Consider the following 16,232-nt stretch of genomic DNA (forward strand, 5'->3'; position numbering starts at 1 on the left):
GACATGGTCTCTAGTTGTAGTGTTAAACATTGCCATAACAGACAAGATAGAGATAGGGACAGAAGATTCTTTTCTGTTCCATTTTTTGTCAACGGAAATGGCAAAGAGACAAGGGATTTGACTGCACGACGCGGGCGAGAATGGTTGGCACAGCTTCAGCTGAAGAATTTCAACTTTGAATCAACAGCTAGGAGATCGTGTGCTCTGATCATTTTGTGAATGGTAAGTACTCATGCTTTTGTTCACCTGCCTTGGTTAGTCTGTGTTTTATGCAAGCTGTGTTGTGATGGTAGTGTGCGGACAGTCGGTCAGTTCTGCACCGAGTGCAATCTATGACTGAGTGAGTCAGTCTTAGGCCAAAAAATAAAATAGGTCTGTTTACGGTAACCCGACCGACCCTATTTTTTTCGCGCGACCCTAGACTTTTTTTGGCATTTGGGAAAAAAAAAATCTTGGTTTTTTTTGCAAAATAACGTAAAAATATGGTTTTTTGGAGAAAAAAAAAAAAATCCCGACCTACCGACCCAATTTGTTTGGCCTATGTTACCGTAAACAGACCTATTTTTTTGTGGCCTTACACTTACTCTCAGTATAACAACTTATCATGGTTGCCCAAAACCATACTTAGATTTGATAATCAGAATTTATTTGAACACTAAATGGTCATTGTTGATACAACTTTATAGTTCAGTTTTAAAGGGTAGATCTGTGTCTAGATTTACTCATTCATTTTGTTTGGGTGACTTATTTTTAAAATAACTCCCAATCCATAATTTACAATACATTTGCCTTTGATTTTTTCTGCAGGGCAACCATCTGTGGGAAGTAAACACCTACTTTGAAACTTGGGTATGGTGCAGGGACACAGCCTGACAGCCAACAAGGACAGTACCAGAGACTCAAAGAGAGGAAGAAGCTTGTGGGGAGTGAGTCAACTCCTTCTCACCCTAATTTAGCAGAGGATGCTGTTGATGGCGACGGTGAAGGTACTTCGGATACAGCAGAACTGGCTGCTCCTCTTCCCGAGAGAGGTGACTGTGGCGGTACTTACTGCCAGACTGAAACCTATGACAATTTTGCCTGGATTTCTAAAGATGAAGAAAAGCAGCAACGGGATGAACTAAACAGGCTGGTGCTAGAAACTCGGGAACTTAAAGACGAACTTGCCAAGAAAAAAAATGACACTTGATTCTTTGAGGGACAATGACGATACTGTACGATATTTTACTGGGATTTCTAATTTCTTCACACTTGTTACATTATTTGATTTTCTTGCATGGCATTTGCCAACACACTCGCGCAGAGCACTGACACAGTTTCAAGCTCTCATTCATGCATATACGCCTTAACACACCTCTGCAACACCTGGCATACATCTTTTCTGTGTCAAGAACAACTGCCAGCAAAGTTTTTCACAAGACTGTGCATATCAATCAATCAATCAATCAATCAATGAGGCTTATATCGCGCATATTCCGTGGGTACAGTTCTAGGCGCTCTGCAGTGATGCCGTGTGAGATTAAATTTTATACGGCCAGTAGATTGCAGCCATGTCGGCGCATATTTACCTTTCACGGCCTTATTCCAAGTCACACGGGTATGGTAGACAATTATTAACTGTGCCTAAGCAATTTTGCCAGGAAAGACCCTTTTGTCAATCGTGGGATCTTTAACGTATACGTATACACGGGGGGTGGTTCGGACACCGAAGAGAGTCTGCACACAAAGTTGACTCTGTGAAATAAATTTCCGCCGAACCTGGGATCGAACTCGCGCTGACAGCGGCCAACTGAATACAAATCCAGCGCGCTACCAACTGAGCTATATCCCCGCCCCATGTACCACAGACTGCAGCCACTTGTTTTCTGGACAGACAGGCGAAGTATAAAGACAAGTCTACCGCCACAGTTCCTTCCCTATCCATGGAACAGAGTAGTCATCTTGAACACACACGGCCAGTACCGTGTAACTGGCCTTGGCACGGAACGATCCAAGGGGGGCAATCATAACTCATCTCATAACTCATAACATTTTATTGATCCAACAAAGGAAATTAAATTGGTCATCAGCACATATAGGTCATTAATTAATAATTATAAAAGAATAAGAAGAAAATTCATAAAACCCATGATAACAAAACAAAAAATCTAAAATAATATATGTACAACTACAATACCCAGTCATCTCAAAGAGGGAAATCCAAACGCAATCCGCTTTGTTCGATTTTATGGGCTTGAACGATAGAGAAAAATAAGAAAAGCAAAAGCTGGAGTCCAGTCTGGACGAAACTACTATCAAGAACGCAGAATTGATTTTTTCTGAGTTTTTTTTTTAAGCCGTAAGCGCCATGTTTATCGGAGCAGGAAACTCTTCCATAGTGAGGCCCCTTTGTTGGTTTCACTGCGGCCGCATTGTGAACAGCAGTTAAACATGGCGCTTACGGCTAAAAAAAAAACCCAGAAGAAATGAATTCTGCGTTCTTGATAGCAGTTTCGTCCAGACTGGACTCCAGCTTTTGCTTTTCTTATTTTTCTCTATCGTCCAAGCCCGTAAAATCGAACAAAGCGGATTGCGTTTGGATTTCCCTCTTTGAGATGACTGAGATTGCCCCCCTTGGATCGTTCCGTGCCAAGGTCAGTTGCACAGTACATGTACTGGCCGTGTGTGTTCAAGATGCAGAGTAGTGTCCATTATTGACTGTTTTGAAATATATTCATTGAGAGACCCTCCAGTGTTGATGCTAGTGCACTCACCTGGTCAAACTACAAGCACAACAATACAATTAAATACCTAATATCAATTACACCTCAAGGCCATATTTCTTTTATTTCTAAAGGGTGGGGTGGGCTTTCAAGTGACAAGCACATCACTGCAAATAGTGGGTATCTAGACAATATTGTACAAAATGATGTGATTTTGGCCGACAGGGGATTTGACATTAATGAACTAGTGGCTATGAGAGGTGCACAAGTGAAAATCCCTGCCTTTACAAGAGGGAAGAGTCAGCTTACAGCTTATGAGATAGTCAACACGCAAACTAGCTAATCTGAGAATTTATGTTGAGCGAGTTATCGGTATTCTTTGTGGAAAGTACAACATTCTGAACTCTGATATTCTGACTGATCTTTTGTTTGCAAGGGAAGAGGAAGAAGTGGTAACACTGGACAAAATAGTCACTGTATCATCTGGGCTTGTCAATGTTTGCACTGGTATCATGTGATTCTTGCTGTGACGCTGCATAAACACAGCCTAGTGAACTGAAGGCATTGTTTAGACTAGAGAATATGTTAATTAAACTGTGGTGTATTGTATCTGATTCTGATGTCTCGCAGTAGCAATAGTCTTTCTGTTATGTTTTCACTGGACGGAATCTTGAATTTGAAGATGAAGGCGTTGTTTAAAGAATGTGTTAATTAAACTGTGGTGTATTGTATCTGATTCAGGTGTCTCACATGAGCAGTAGCAACAATTTTTCTGTTATGTTTTCACTGGATGGAATCTTGAATTTGAATATACATGTATATATGAATGATCTGACCTGCTGCTATTTCCTTCCAATTCAAGAGCAGATTTCACTCTTTCTATCACACACACACACACACACACACACACACACACACACACACACACACACACACACACACACACCACTTTAACATACACTTTGAAATCATTTTGCATAAATGTGACATGTATTGACACAACTGACAAAGGTTGAATTATGCTGATTAACCTCAAAATAGCTCTACACAGGAAACAAGATAAGGAGCATTGAAAAATTAAATGGCCTACACTTGAAATGCGAGCACACATTTAAACTACCAATAACATGCAACTGCAAGCAACACTGAACATACCACTACCAGTATTGCAGGTATGAAGCCAAAGTGAAGAGAACACTTTCACTAAATGTTCAAAATTGAAATAACATACTGTGGGTATGTGAGTCATTAACTATTCATTATGATCAATAGACCTGTGCGCTTTTTTGCAGAAATAAGTGTGTTCAATTTTGTTGTCATCAAAACAGAACTAGTTGATAATAGAAACTAACTTTCAGTTCCACTGCCAATTTAAACACTGTATTACTTGACTGTACTGATGCAGAACTACGCTGGACCACACACTCTTATTTGTTCCCTAAATCAAGCAGCCAATCCGTGTCACTGGAAACATTGAACAAGGAGAATGAACAATATACCTGGCTGAATAAGTTGATAATCAAATTGCTCATGATTCTTTGTTAGGCCAAAAAAAAATAATAGGTGTGGTTACGGTAACATAGCCAAAAGAAATCGGGTAGGAAGGTAGGCAATCACTTTCTTTTTTTTTTACTTTTTTTTCTAATGTGTACAAATTAAACCTACTTGACAGGGAAATACGGTAAGTGTGCGACTCAGGCGCTTTCGCTTTCATTGCGTTTTCTGCACTCGTTTTCTTGGGTTTTTTTGTGACAAATGTAATAAAAAGTTATAGGGTCGGCCCCTAAGAATAGGGTAGGTCGGGTTACCGTAACCACACCTATTTTATTTTTTTTAGGCCTTATTCACAGCAGTGGATGTAAAACAATCACAATAAGGTCCTGTATGCATCATAATTTATACTTGTAGCACTTGATTTTGTATTGTGCTCGTTGATCCTAAACAAAATGTATGTCTACATCTGTGCATGATTTTACTTTAAGAATAAAATGAAACAAGAATGGAACAATTAATGACTTCTCTGTGAGTGTGAACTGTGATTTAAAACATTGCATGCTCTCTTTTCTCTCCCTCTCTTCTTCTTCTTCTTCTGCGTTCGATGTATTCTCTCCCTCTCTACAACTTTACTACTGCCACTTTCTGTGTGTACAGTCATACATGATGTTTGTTTTCCCACACACATGAGCAAGCGAGTCTGGCATTGTCACTGTTTCTTGCTGCGTTTCACGGCTGGTGTTTGCAGCTGCTCCTGGTTCACATCCACTGCTTGTAGAGGCTCAGCTTCTCTGTCCAGCCAGTTTCCAACTAGCTCTGGAAGAACTGCGAGTCTGAACACTTTCAAAGCTTTCTCCACACACATTGCCCAAAAATCACAGTCAGGCAATACTCAGACAATAACTTTATCCACAGTAGTCCACACCATGAAATCACAGTAGGAGGAACTGGTCATAACAATCTGGCACTGTACTTGACTAAAGTATTGGTGGTCTTTGCGCAGACAAAGCATCCCCTCACTGTTAGATTCCAAACAGAAATGGCGGTCTGCCACAGCACACTCAACAGCTGACTCCTTGAAGGTGAAGGGACGTGTGTGCAGGTTTCTCCAACTCCGGCCATGCCGGTTTCTCCAACTCCGGCCATGCAGGTACAGTGTGCTGCCAGTATGTTGCCATCAGAAGTGGCGATGATCCAAGGAGAAAGTGCTGGTTCATTAAGGCGTTGTGAATGAAGAATCTGAAACATAAATTGAAGGTCGCACAAATCAGCATTCAGCTAGGTCAATCGAATGAATATAACTCTAAGACACACATAATGTGCTGTACAATAACCTTAACAATAAAAAATAAACAACAGATTTTTAACTGAATTGTGAATATGAACATGAAGCTCATTATAAATATAATATTTTGCAAGCTATTTCAAAATATAAATATATTCAAGACTATCTACAGCTTTTGTCGTAGTCCAGAATACAAACTGAAGCGAAGAATATATCAAAGACAAAGCCTCAACACAATATCCTGAAGTGCAACTTGTGATATCGGCAACACAAGACAGAACACTCACGTTCATTCATTATAAACTGAAAGCACATTCTTACCTTTGCAGAAATGACAGAGTTCTGACAGCCATCAGGGCTGTAGCACTTGACATCCCTCACCCAGCCAGAGACAAAAAGTCGGTAGGAATCCAAACTGTTGTAAGCTTTTCAGCTGCTCACATGTGTATCTGTATGCACTCTTGCCAAGCACAAAATAATTTACGATGTTGATTAACTCAGCTCTGGCAGATCGTCCGGATTTGCTGACCAGCACCTGGTTGAGAATGTCATACGGATCATTCCCGTCAATCTCCAAAATCTTCTGGTGGTATCGCCGCCTCTCCTCTGGTAACAATCGCTCAGAATATTTTCGCTTCTCGCCCGATCGCAATGTTTTTGCATGAGGCAAGGGAAGTCACTCCAGATTCTTCTCGGAACGCGTCGGAGGCATTGTTTCCCGTTTTTCAACGGTTCACAGCTGTTTTTACTTTTCTCTTTGAAATGAAACGATGAAAGGAAGAGAAATGGAAAGACAGGCATGTTGTTGGGACATAAACAGAACAGAGAACATAAGGGGAAAAAAACTGTGTTTCAACAACTTCAAGCAAGAAAATGCAAACACTAAACACTCCCGGCAGGGAAACACCTTAATTGACCTTGACCTTTGACTGTGTTTGAGATCAGTTATTTTCGTACTCGGCTTGTAAAATAAACAAAATAATATCCAAACAACAGCTATTTTAAGATAAGAGTGTGTGGAGAGACCTTGTATTCAATTATAGTAATCACTGAAAGACATAAAACTTAGTTCAGAAGCGAATCCTAGAAACCCCTAAATAATGGAAAATGTGTTGGCTAAACAATTCATTGTTTACGTAAATAATTCATTGTTTACGTAAATAATGATTTATTTAGCAACATTGCTAATTGTTTATAAACAATGTAATATCAGTCTAAATAATATATTGTTTACGTAAATAAATCATTATTTACGTAAACAATGAATTATTATGTTAGGTCCTTTGTACTGGAAACTTGCATTCTCCCAGTAAGGTCATATATTGTACTACGTTGCAAGCCCCTGGAGCAATTTTTTGATTAGTGCTTTTGTGAACAAGAAACAATTAAACAAGTGGCTCTATCCCATCTCCCCCCTTTCCCCTATCCCATCTCCCCCCTTCCCCCGTCGCGATATAACCTTGAATGGTTGAAAACGACGTTAAACACCAAATAAAGAAAGAAAGAAATTGGGTACGGATATATCCGTACCTGGGAGACAAGGAGTTAAAGGTACTGAACTTGTCAAATCCAGGTGCACGGATCCCCTGGGGCTTTTTGTCATACCTCAGGCAGCTATCCGTTAGAAGAACTACCGAGTTTCATTGACTTGCACCCAAAGAGTCAAAAACTGCGATGTTTTTACGAATTAATTTCGGACTCTGTCCCGGCTGGTCTTGACCTATTTTTGGATCTAAATTTAGATCAGGTCATCACATCATGCACAAAAAGACACGTCACTAGTAGCAAACTATGTCAGACATCATCATGAGTTTGTGTAAGACAAAATGGAGGCCGGAATCACTCGGTTGAATCGAACTCTGACCAAACACCAGGTAATAACTAGGTTAATTTATGCACTCGCGTGAACAAGCCAACTGTCGAGCTTCACACATGTCGTCGTTGGGTAGTGTTGGGTTTGTTTTACTACCATAGGAGGATTTTTGAACTGTAAATGCACTCAGCTACAACAAAAACGCAAAACGAAGGCTGTGAGCTGCACTGTGCCTTTAAGACCACATCTGAACTGAGGATTTAGTCTCTCCATAATAAAACGCTGAAGAAGATTTCAGAATGAACTTTGTTAGATAAATTATCAATTAAGTAGATGTGCAACGCCAAGGCACTGCATACCCCAGCGAAAGACAAACCTCTCTCTCTCTCTCTCTCTCTCTCTCTCTCTCTCTCTCTCTCTCTCTCTCTCTCTCTCTCTCTCTCTCTCTCTCTCTCTCTCTCTCTCAAACACACACACACACGAACACACACACACACACACACACACACACACACACACACACCCAAGTTACACACCTACACACATACACACTCACTCACACGCACTCACTCACTATCTCACACACACTTCACTGTACACACAAAACACACCCCCATACGCACATATAGACAGACGGACATACACACCTTTACAAACAAACACACATACACACACACATACACTTACGCACACGCACAAACCAACCCACCCACTCTCTCTCGCTCTCTCTCTCTCTCTCTCTCTCTCTCTCTCAAACACACACCCACACAAACACACACACACATGTACATACGCACGCATGTACGCACGCACACACCCACAGACACACACACACACACACACACACATTGACTCACACAAATCTCATACACACACTCATACGCACATACACGGTTGGCCTAGTGGTAAGGCGTCCGCCCTGTGATCGGGAGGTCGTGGGTTAGAACCCAGGCCGGGTCATACCTAAGACTTTAAAATTGGCAATCTAGTGGGTGCTCCGCCTGGCGGCTGGCATTATGGGGTTAGTGCATGCTAGGACTGGTTGGTCCGGTGTCAGAATAATGTGACTGGGTGAGACATGAAGCCTGTGCTGCGACTTCTGCCTTTTGTGTGGCGCACATTATATATCAAAGCAGCACCGCCCTGATAAGTATGGAAACAAACAAACAAATACGCACATAGACAGACGGACACACACACCTTTACAAACAAACACATATACACACTCATACAGACACAAACATACACACAAACTCATGCACACACACACACACACTCCGGTTGGTCCGGTGTCAGAATAATGTGACTGGGTGAGACATGAAGCCTGTGCTGCGACTTCTGTCTTGTGTGTGGCGCACGCTATATGTCAAAGCAGCACCGCCCTGATATGGCCCTTCGTGGTCGGCTGGGCGTTAAGCAAACAAACAAACAAACACCCCCCCCCCCCCCCACACACACACACACTGTACATACGCACGCACACGCACACACACACACACACATTGACTGACACAAATCTCATACACACATAACACACACGTATACGCACATAGACCGGCACGGTTGGCCTAGTGGTAAGGCGTCCGCCCCGTGATCGGGAGGTCGTGGGTTCGAACCCCGGCCGGGTCATACCTAAGACTTTAAAATTGGCAATCTAGTGGCTGCTCCGCCTGGCGGCTGGCATTATGGGGTTAGTGCTAGGACTGGTTGGTCCGGTGTCAGAATAATGTGACTGGGTGAGACATGAAGCCTGTGCTGCGACTTCTGTCTTGTGTGTGGCGCACGTTATATGTCAAAGCAGCACCGCCCTGATATGGCCCTTCGTGGTCGGCTGGGCGTTGAGCAAACAAACAAACAAATACGCACATAGACAGTCGGACACACACACCTTTACAAACAAACACATATACACACTCATACACACACAAACATACACACAAACTCATGCACACACACACACATTCACACCTACACACACACACACACACACACACACTCTCTCTCTCTCTCAAACACACACACACACACACACACACACACACACACACCAAGTCACACACACACACACACTCACTCACACGCACTCACTCTCTGACAAAAAACTTCATACACACAAAGCACACACCCATACGCACATACGGACAGACGGACATGCACGCCTTTACAAACAAACACACATGCACGCACACACATACACTTATGCCCACACACACACTTACACACACACGAGTACAGACTCATGCACGCGTGCGCACGCACACACACACACACACACACACACACACACACACACACACACACACACACACACACACACACACACACACACACACACACACAAATACACACACGCCACACACATACGAGTACAGACTCATGCACGCGTGCGCGCGCACACACACACACACACACACACACAAATACACACACACAAATACACACACACACACACACACACACACACACACAGTAACACTAACACATGTGCACAAAATGAACACAAACACACACATTGCGCGAGAGAAAGACTACAGGGAGGCATGACGTCATGATGCACTAATTGACGTCAAAGACTTTCGACCGTGACGTATTCTTCTTACGCGAGCTTTATCCATAGACTTGGAAACTACGGAATTTCTACCCGTCCAAAGCGGCCTGGGGTGGCGTTTGCTGAAAAAATGGGGGCGCCTATTTTACCCACCGTATTTTTGTTAGTATGGTCCCCATTTTTGGTGAACTTCCATCTCCAACTGTAGCACGTAGCCGGGCACAACGAATCCTTCTTTATCATGTATTATTCGGTGTGCACATTTCTCAAATCGATTACAGTATAGCGTTCACGGGATACCTCCAGCTTCGCTGGGATCAATCAATCAATATGAGGCTTATATCGCGCGTATTCTGTGGGTACAGTTCTAAACGCAGGGATTTTTATTTTTTATTTTTTTTATGCAATTTATATCGCGCACATATTCAAGGCGCAGGGATTTATTTATGTCGTGTGAGATGGAATTTGTTTACACAATACATCACGCATTCACATCGGCCAGCAGATCGCAGCCATTTCGGCGCATATCCTACTTTTCACGGCCTATTATTCCAAGTCACACGGATATTTGGTGGACATTTTTAGCTATGCCTATACAATTTTGCCAGGAAAGACCGTTTTGTCAATCGTGGGATCTTTAACGTGCACCCCCAATGTAGTGTACACGAAGGGACCTCGGTTTTTCGTCTCATCCGAAAGACTAGCACTTGAACCCACCACCTAGGTTAGGAAAGGGGGGAGAAAATAGCGGCCTGACCCAGGGTCGAACACGCAACCTCTCGATTCCGAGCGCAAGTGCGTTACCACTCGGCCACCCATGCCGGTTGTTATGATCGCCACATTTTAGGTCCCCCCCTCCCCCCCTTTTCAAACTTCCCCGCTTTTAAGACCTTACGTTTTTGGATTTTCTGTTCACAACCTGTTGTGCATTTACCTATATATTAAGCAGATTTCCTCCTTTTTAAGACCAGCTTTTTTTTTATTCTTGGAGGCCTGTTTGGAGGGACACTGCATTTGTTTGTTCGAAATTCAGAATTCAAATAATTCTTCATCAACGAGACCCCCCGCGGGTTAGGGGGAGTCCCATATTGGTTGGGACAAGAAAGAATTTACCCGATGCTACCCAGCATGTCGTAAGAGGCGACTAACGGTTCTGTTTCTCCTTTTACCCTTGTTAAGTGTTTCTTGTATAGAATATAGTCAATGTTTGTAAAGATTTTAGTCAAGCAGTATGTAAGAAATGTTAAGTCCTTTGTACTGGAAACTTGCATTCTCCCAGTAAGGTCATATATTGTACTACGTTGCAAGCCCCTGGAGCAGTTTTTTGATTAGTGCTTTTGTGAACAAGAAACAATTGACAAGTGGCTCTATCCCATCTGCCCCCTTTCCCCTATCCCATCTCCCCCTTTTCCCGTCGCGATATAACCTTGAATGGTTGAAAACGACGTTAAACAACAAATAAAGAAAGAAAAGAATTCATCAACGAGTGATTACTGCCTCACCATAGCAGTTAGGCCAGTCTTACTAACTCTTACTTTTATTAATGTGCCGTGATGCAAAGACGTTGAGCAGTTTTCAGATGTTTATGAATCTAGGGCTTTCAAAATTTACTGACATGTTGGACTCCATGACATCCAAACATGAAGTTCAGTTACCCCTTTTCAACTTTGAAGGTCACATTGTGGGCGAATTTTTAGCAAAAAGTTGAAACATTGGTATGACTGTTCTTACTCACAAGAGAAGTGATTTAGTTATTTACTGATTTTCATTTTGTGTGGCCTTCTTTCACCCATTTAATCATTCATAAATGTTCATACCCAAGGGAAGTAATTCACATCTATGGCCAATGTTTTCACAGGGCATCTGCCCCCTCCCCCCCCCCTCCCCTCCCAACACACACTCACATGGGCTAAAACTTACATGGCTTTTATGGGTATGACGCTCTTACTCACAAGGGAAGTAATTTACTGATGGTGTGTTTTCATTTCGTGTGGCCTTCACCGATTTGAATAATCCCAGCGAAGCTGGAGGTATCCCGTGAACGCTATTCACGACTTTTTTCCGTGACCTTTCGGATTTCATGGGGGCTGCCATTTTGTTCTCATCTCCTCAGTGTGTTCCGGTCTGAAACCGGTTTAAAACACCACTAGGCGGAAACCCCAAAACAATGACGGCCGCCTTTTTCGAAATAACATTTTCAGAGATTGTACACAAAAACAACGCCCGAACGGAAAGACAGAATGTGTCTTTCGCTAGATTGCAAGTCAGGCTTTTCACTTTATTCCGATGAAGACAACCGCTGAGATTGAAGAAACGACGCTGTTCGACTTCAAAATCTCCAGTCGCAGACGACCTTTGCTTTCGCAGTACAGTCTATAGGCAGGTGCAATGTTACTCATTTTGATCAGCTCGTTTACGTATATTTTTTGCATTCAGATCAATTAGAATGATTGGAATCAAAGCAGGAATAACTTCGGCATGCAAATGCATTTATTTGGCGAAATCAGTAGTCTACAGCAGTAAGCTAGATTTTTTCCCGCCTTCAGTTTGTTTGCGTGACTGAATTTTGTCTTCAAGAATGTACCACTTGCTTGATTTTGATTGTTTGTTCAGCTCATTGGCACGAAATGCATCTTGCAAAATATCAATTTGTTGAATGAAAACGGAATAAGTGACGTTCTAACATTTATCTGCTTGCAAAAACAATCGCAAGGATAGATCTATCTGCTTCATTGACAGACAGATTTTCATTGAATTTAAAAAGCATGACTCGGTTTGCAGGCTCTCCGATTAGATCTATCTAGTGTTTGTGTTCTTAGATTTATTGGCCATGTGGGCTGTTTACGATCATAACACAGTGTTGGTTTGTGCTGGTGCAATCTGCAGATCAAAGGGGATTGACCACATGGTGATGCAGTGATCAATGCAACTTGTGTTCACCACTCAATGCCTTCTACCAATCTCAATGGCAAAACGAAAGGTACAGTAACATGCTTGTGATTTCACATTATGTAATGTCTCTGGCGATCAACATAGTTTTTAACTCTAGTCTAACTGATCATGCTTATTACTATTAGTATTCAATTACATACGATATATTCTCCGCCCGGGCAGCTCCACCCTCACCCCATAGCACTACCAATCAGCCTTTACACTACAGTCCAACAACTACACCTCTAAAAGCCCCCCCCCCCCCCCCCTACCCTCCGTGCAACATATGGTCATAGGGAGTGCTCTAATTGTTCCAGAACATACCCGACCACACTCATACACAGGGTACTGACAAAGGAACTTTTTTTTCAGTCTCCATCAGGGCTGTCACCTAATATATGCAGACAGGTGTAACGGACGTTTTAGCAGCCACTGTACCACACATGTCATAAGGTAAATATAGGTATGTTAGTATATTTACAAACTGTTCACTCTGTTGGTTTTTCTTGCAGCATTTATTCAGAAACTCTGTAAATTGTGGCAATTACATATGCAGACGTTCAACTTATTATTGAAGAAATAGAATCAAAATTGGTTTATTAAGTATTTGAATTTTGATCATGTGATCAGAGAAACAGTTTCTTGAACAGCTAAGCTACAAGTGAAGTACAAGGACAACAACATAAACAGGTGACTGGAGACTCAGGCATTGTTTTTTAAAAAAAATATGCACAGCAATGTTTACTCAGTACTGGGGGGGGGGGGGGGGGGTGGTGGATTTAAAGTGTTCTTTTGGCTTCCAGAGAGGTGCTACGCCTGTTAAGATGGAAATGAAATAGAATAGTTGATGGTAAGGGTTATCACAAAACAGCAAGGATAATGTTGCATGCCTGTATTTTCAGTTTGAGTTTAAAAAAACATTAAATACTAGTTTTCTGATTAGCTATAATTCACGTGAGAATATTATAAGATGCTACCTTTTTTTAATTTTTTTATAAGATTAGCTCATTGAGTCTGACAGGAACATAATTGAGGAATGCTTATAATTTCTTGGCCAGCTAAAAAAAAATTAAAACCCTTGAAATGAAGTTTACGCAGGTTAGATGTGAGGATATCTTAATTGGGATAATGCATTTACCAGTAATTACAACGAGAGATTTACTTAGAAAAACTGAAGTCATTCATAAACAATAATTATGATTACAATCACAGAGTAAGGGGAAACATGGCCTTTGGTCTGGAACAGTAGCTGGAATGGTCTACTTGTCAAACCTGCCTGAATGTGCTTTTTGACTCACATGCGAAGCAAAAGTGAGTCTATGTACTCACCCGAGTCGTCCGTCCGTCCGTCCGTCCGTCCGGCCGGCCGTCCGGAAAACTTTAACGTTGGATATTTCTTGGACACTATTCAGTCTATCAGTACCAAATTTGGCAAGATGGTGTATGATGACAAGGCCCCAAAAAACATACATAGCATCTTGACCTTGCTTCAAGGTCAAGGTCGCAGGGGCCATAAATGTTGTCTAAAAAACAGCTATTTTTCACATTTTTCCCATTTTCTCTGAAGTTTTTGAGATTGAATACCTCACCTATATATGATATATAGGGCAAAGTAAGCCCCATCTTTTGATACCAGTTTGGTTTACCTTGCTTCAAGGTCAAGGTCACAGGAGCTCTTCAAAGTTGGATTGTATACATATTTTGAAGTGACCCTGACCCTGAACTATGGAAGATAACTGTTTCAAACTTAAAAATTATGTGGGGCACATGTTATGCTTTCATCATGAGACACATTTGGTCACATATGATCAAGGTCAAGGTCACTTTGACCCTTATGAAATGTGACCAAAATAAGGTAGTGAACCACTAAAAGTGACCATATCTCATGGTAGAAAGAGCCAATAAGCACCATTGTACTTCCTATGTCTTGAATTAACAGCTTTGTGTTGCATGACCTTGGATGACCTTGACCTTGGGTACATGTATTTTGGTAGGAAAAATGTGTAAAATATTGTTTTTCTCAGTTTTATTGTAAAATTATTCTGAAAGAAAGATCAAGGTCTGTTCAGCATGTGAGTCGTGTGGGCTTTGCCCTTCTTGTTTATTTTTGTATACCTAGTGTGAACGACGTTTAGGTATTTGCAGACTAATTATTGTATTGCTGTTGTTTGTTTGTGAGTTATGTTATGGTGTGTCCTAAATTGGTCGGAATTTGTTGTGTAACAGTATGTTCTCATTTGTAATTTGTTTCTCCATGACCCCAGAGGAACAGACTTCATATTAAAACCTTGAGACCCTGAAAATACTTGCATACTAAATTTTTTTTTATTGGGGATAGGCAAGCTCTTGAATTCTTCAAGCCTTGAGAAACTTTCCAGTCTGATATACATGTACCAGAAAAAAGTGTGATCCTAACAATAACATGAATACTTAATTCAATATGTGCAGGAGCTACTTCGGCAGACCCATATGGCTAGTATCACAATGCAGGGAAGGTGAGTTCATTGATTTATGTTTTTTCCACCTTTTCTGTGTTTGATGTCAGCCGTGATTACCCAATGAGAACTTCAAAACATGTTGCTGACTTGCGAAAACCCAACCATCACATCTGATGTAGTTGTGTAGCCCATCTAGAGGATAGAACATCTAATTTCGTGATAGCATAGCAATGTTGTGTACCTGACTAAATCTCTGCACATCACAGTGAAGTCTTACTTTATGATCATATGATTCAATACCCCCCCCCCTCCCCCCGACTAAACAACGAAGAGCAGGCACTACACACTCACATAACTACCAACTCCACAATGTCATTTCAGAATCAAGCAATCAGGAGAATGAAAGGATTCACCAGTGCTCCGCCACTCGGTTGGATAGCCATCACTATGCACAACAAAATCCATTATTGAGGGTTTCTTGGTCGTTTCTGAAGCTAGGGCTTGGAAGCTTCACATACAAATATTCCTAAGAAAAATCCTTGTCCTTGAGTAAGATTCCCAGTGAATGGGGCCGAAAACAACAAAAATGAATACTATTTTTTTTTTAAATCAAAACATTGTTAAATTTGTTATCTTACTCATTGTGAAAGTCTGACCAAATCTGCGACATTGAGGCAAACAAGTTGGGGTGGGCCTTTAACTAAATACTCTGAAACCAGCAGCTGCTTTAAGTAATTGTATGTGTGTTGTCATTATGTAATGCTTGCACTAAATGCATTTTCTTTATCTCCTTAGAATCGAGCCACCCAGAGAAAGACCATTGACATGCAGGGCGCACAGTAAAACATATAGAATTATGGCGTGCAAGTCGGTCGACAGGTGCCAGCCATTATCATCATAACAAGCAATGCAGATCATAGTTCCTTATGTTTTATGTTGTGCACAAGTCCCTAGATCTGCTTTAATTTTAATGTAGAATTTCATTATCAGATAATTTGAAACATTGTGTTTAATTAAATTG

The 16,232-nt window shown here is 41.5% G+C and overlaps 1 long non-coding RNA gene across 1 annotated transcript; it reads left to right on the top strand.

The window, feature by feature from the left end:
- Positions 1 to 12,387: 12,387 nt before the first annotated feature.
- Positions 12,388 to 16,232, top strand: LOC138973355 (uncharacterized). Its single transcript, XR_011457982.1, has 4 exons — positions 12,388 to 12,822; positions 13,146 to 13,226; positions 15,222 to 15,268; positions 16,007 to 16,232. It is a non-coding gene; the product is annotated as an uncharacterized lncRNA (long non-coding RNA).

Source organism: Littorina saxatilis, linkage group LG8, assembly GCF_037325665.1.
Source record: "Littorina saxatilis isolate snail1 linkage group LG8, US_GU_Lsax_2.0, whole genome shotgun sequence".
NCBI classification, from domain to species: Eukaryota; Metazoa; Mollusca; class Gastropoda; order Littorinimorpha; family Littorinidae; genus Littorina; species Littorina saxatilis.